The sequence below is a fragment of the Gobius niger genome, assembly GCF_951799975.1.
Source record: "Gobius niger genome assembly, chromosome: 17".
Lineage (NCBI taxonomy): Eukaryota > Metazoa > Chordata > Actinopteri > Gobiiformes > Gobiidae > Gobius > Gobius niger.
In genome coordinates this window covers 28,248,274-28,252,784 of record NC_136868.1, presented here as the reverse complement: position 1 = coordinate 28,252,784, position 4,511 = coordinate 28,248,274, and the positions used below count along the sequence as shown (strand labels likewise).

Below are 4,511 nucleotides of genomic sequence, written 5' to 3'. Positions count from 1 at the left end.
GGATGGCGCTGTGTCATTTGTTTCGTGTTCATGGCATTGACTTTAAAAGTACTACTGAGCCATGTCAACAAAGCTCATGGACGCAATCCTAGATTTCGGGCTATTTGTGGAATAGATGGCTGCACAGAAGAATATCGAGTATTTAACTCGTTCTACTACCACATTAAACGAAGACATGCATCCTATCTGGCTAATGGACGCCCACCACCGGTCACTTCTACATTAGCTCACTCGGGATCTCACGGAGATGAACGGTTCGACATACCCATTTTCTCCGGCTGTGCTTCATTCATGCATTCTACCGGCAGTGCTACCAACAATACTAACGCGGACCCCACCACCCTCGAAGCTAACGAAGCTAACGAAGCTAACGAAGCTAACGAAGCTAACGAAGCTAACGAAGCTAACGAAGCTAACGAAGCTAACGAAGCTAACGGCTTCAACAACGCAACGCTAGCTGGAACGACCACCGAACAAGAGCTCCTGGGAGGAGAAGAAGGGGAAAGGCACAACCAACATCTTGGTGTCCAACCCCTTGAAGCCCAAATGACCCCCAACACGGTAAGCATAATCGACCACCGTAATGTTTCAGTGTCACCAGGTTAGCTTAGCTACATTCGAATTTTAAATGGGACTGACTGAGACAGGCTGATGTAGTAGCATTGGGAAATAAAAATATTAACACAAATGTGAAGAACTATACGTACGCGTTTTGCCCATTACAACTAACGTCTATGATTGTGGTAACACAGCTGTTGATAAATTTATGCAGCAAATGTAAACTTACCGTTAGCATTAGCTGCGCACAATGTTTACATGAGAGTCCACTTGCGTGCAGCTAACAGCTGTTAGGTCCCGTCCTTAATCCGACTGGTTACCTGCAGTTTATCGCCAGACAAGTCTTTAACATTAAATTGCAATTAAGCTGTTTCACAGCCTCACAAATGTAAATTTTACTTTAGCATTCATAGAAGTGGTGCAGCACTTACTTGATGCAGCCCATTATGAATAGGATGTTTCAGTAGGTAAACATGCATGTAGCTACAGTTAACACCTGTAATAAATATTTTATGAATAAGATCTTATTATTTATTCATTATGTTTTTTTTACGGTCAAGTTTACCCTATGAAGGTAAAACCACCATCAGTAGTATATAATGTCAAATTGTGTTATTATAAAAAGTGAAACATAATGTAATCAGTTATGGGCATAAAGTGGGAATTAATTAAATGGGACATTTATGTATGATGCCAATGGCTAAGATTTCTTTGGTTTTGTGTCTCTCATTTCTAATACAGGCTTTAATCAGACGTGCTGCTGCATTCACCGTTGATGTTCGCGAAAGATGCTGCATTTCCCGGGTAAAGTATCTACCTATCTCTTATCAGATTTTTGGAGACACATCCACATGGAGTGGTACAGATCCTTGAATGTTGGGGGAAATTTGCGTAGAGTGCACCATAAACACCATGTGTTATGGCAACAAAATTAATATCCAGCACCACCCATTCCATCCTACAGGGAAAACTGTATAATCAATCGACTTGTGGCTTCCAAGCCAGAGCCCAGGGCACCCCAAAAACACTTTTTTTTTTTTTTATTTATAGTGGAACAAATTGTATTTTTTAAATAATTTTCTTTGTTTCTTGTTGCAGGGGAATGTCAACAACATAGTGGCAGAAGTGCAACAGTTTCAATTTGCCCTTTTGGAAGACCTGCGGAAGAGAGTGAGCAATGTTTTTGAAAGACATGGACATATGGACAACATTGAGCAACTTCGTAATGAGACAATGGCAACAATTGATGACTTCCCTGATCCCTTCGCCTCCCTGACCACGAGTTACATGCAGGACCAAACTATTAAAGAACTTTTTCATCCAGTTGAACCTGAAGAGGTTATCATCTCACAAAAGCTCTGTAGAGTTAAGAGAGGTGGAACAAGGGTACTTAAAACTAGGAACATTTCTTATTATTATGTGCCTCTCATCAAAAGTTTGGAACAATTTCTGTGTGACCAGAGAATATTCAACATGATTCATCACCCAGCAAGTTGTAGCAAAGATGGCTTTCTTAAAGACATTGTTAATGGAAGCATTTTTAAAAGTCATCCTTTATTTTCTGCTAAACGAACAGCACTACAGTTAATTTTATATTCTGATGAAATTGAAATCTGCAATCCTCTTGGTGCACATGCTTCTGTTAACAAACTACTGATGTTCTATTACTCATTAGGAAACATTGAGCCTAAATTCCGGTCAAAGCTTTCAGCCATTAGACTTCTTGCTATTGCCAAAGCTAAGGATATTTCAGAGGCTGGTGTGGATGTTATTTTGGAGCGAATTGAAAAGGATTTAAAGAAGCTCTACAGTGGTACAAAAGTAAAAATTGGAAGCAGGGAAACAAATATCTTTGGTGCTGTAATATCAGTATGTGGGGATACCCTTGCGCAGCACGATCTAGCTGGGTTTAAGTCTGGGGTTGGTTTTGCTTTTAGCAAGTGCAGGCATTGTGAGTGTGACTTTGACAGTATGCAAAGCAACTTTGATGAGCATGATTTTACTCCAAGAACACTACAAAATCATATCAGACAGTGTGAAGAAATGGAGAGGGCCAGTACAGAATTTCTTAAAAAATCCCTTATGACTACCTATGGCCTTAATAGAAGGAGCAAACTTGTAGATTTCCCAGCTTTTGATTTAATCCGGCAAACCCCACAGGATATAATGCATGTGTTACTTGAGGGTGTGGTGCCCTATGAAATGAAATGTGTGTTAAAGGCTCTCATTTTGTCTGGAGATTTTGAATTGGACTCTATAAACTCAGGTATACAAGGCTTTTCTTATTCACCAGTTGATATACGCGATAAACCATGCCCCATCACTGTAAATACTTTATCGTCAAATGATAACAAACTTAAGCAGTCTTCAGGGCAGATGTTGGTGTTGATGAAAATATTTCCATTTATTGTAAACAGCATCAGTGCTAATGTATATGTCCAGTTTATAATAGGATTACTTGAAATAACTCAGATCATATTTTCCCCTGTTATAGCCATTGAAACATTGGAAAAACTGAGGAGGATGATTGAACAGCACCTAAAAGAGTTTACTCATCTTTTCCCTGCCAACAACATAACTCCCAAACAGCATTATATGATACATTTTCCTTCACAAATTGAGGCCCTGGGTCCCCTGAGAAGGCATATGTGTATGAGGTTTGAATCCAAACACAGATTTTTTAAAAAGTGGTCTTCAAAATTGAACTACAAAAATATTTGTAAATCTCTCGTCCAGCACAATCAAATTGTTGAAAGCACACAAAATGAAAATAATAATATTTTTGCACATGAGAAAGATATAGGCCCTGTGGGTGAAGTGCCAAATTTCCAATATGTTGAGTCAAAGCTTAGAGATTTTTTAAATATTGTCGATGTCCAGCATGTCATTTCTGTCAAGTGGGTTATGTTAAACGGTAACACTTACACAACTGGAAAAAGCTTGATTATTACAGACACTGATAATGGATTGCCTATTTTTGGACTGATTAGTAATATTTTCATTGTTGATTCAGTTTTATTTTGTTGCGAATATCAAGTTCATGACACACTAGATTTTAATAGAAATTTGCTATCATATGAAATTAATGTACCAAATGTTGCCATGGCCACAGAATTTATTAATTTTGAGAAACTGAAGGATTACACTGCATATCAAGCTGTTGTGCTCAATACCAAGACATATGTTCCAAGAAAATATGATCTTACTGACGTATTGTAAAATGAAAATGTTTAATAAACATATTGTAAATATTGAGTTATTGACTCTTGTTTAAATTTATATTGCTGTTCTATACAGGGATGTTTTTTGTAACGGCTTTGATGTCTTGCTTGGGCCTAGACTCAACACTGGGTAGCACCGTTGGCCTATTGCAAATGCCCATAATAATGACAACAAATGTGACTAAAGAGGTCATGCATGTGATGTCATATCAACAGTATGGCAGATTGCATTCTATTACGACAACAGCATAACAGCTAAATGGTTGGTAAATCTGCAATGTTATGAAAGTAACTATGCTGACTTAATGCCCATTTGGCTGCTGTTGGCATAATGGAGTGCTATCTGCAATGCTGTTGCTATGCTAGAACATCCCACAAATAACCTCAAGACTAAATCTTAAAACAAGCAAAAATGTCTTACTCATCACTGGTTTTGGCATCTGAATGCATGATAGAACTTGATTTTGTATAAAATCTACTTAAAATAAGATATAATACCTATGAAAGATTGCTCTAGAAAGAATTACTTAAAACAAGTTAAATTATCTTAATGAGAACGGGTCTTAATAAGTGAAAACATCTAGAATCTAAACTTTTAAGATTAATATTCTTGATTTAAGTCAGTGTCACTTGGCTAGGAAATTCATTTTTGTAGTGCACCCGCCATGTAAAAACCACCCCGAAATCTATATTCCAATCACAACTTGGCCGGTGGTGCAATTTGCTATTTTC

The 4,511-nt window shown here is 37.8% G+C and overlaps 1 long non-coding RNA gene across 1 annotated transcript; it reads left to right on the top strand.

The window, feature by feature from the left end:
• Nucleotides 1-422: 422 nt before the first annotated feature.
• Nucleotides 423-2,868, top strand: LOC306976583. The gene is made up of 3 exons (XR_013793772.1): nt 423-561; nt 1,300-1,362; nt 1,657-2,868. It is a non-coding gene; the product is annotated as an uncharacterized lncRNA (long non-coding RNA).
• The last annotated feature ends 1,643 nt before the right edge of the window (nt 2,869-4,511 follow it).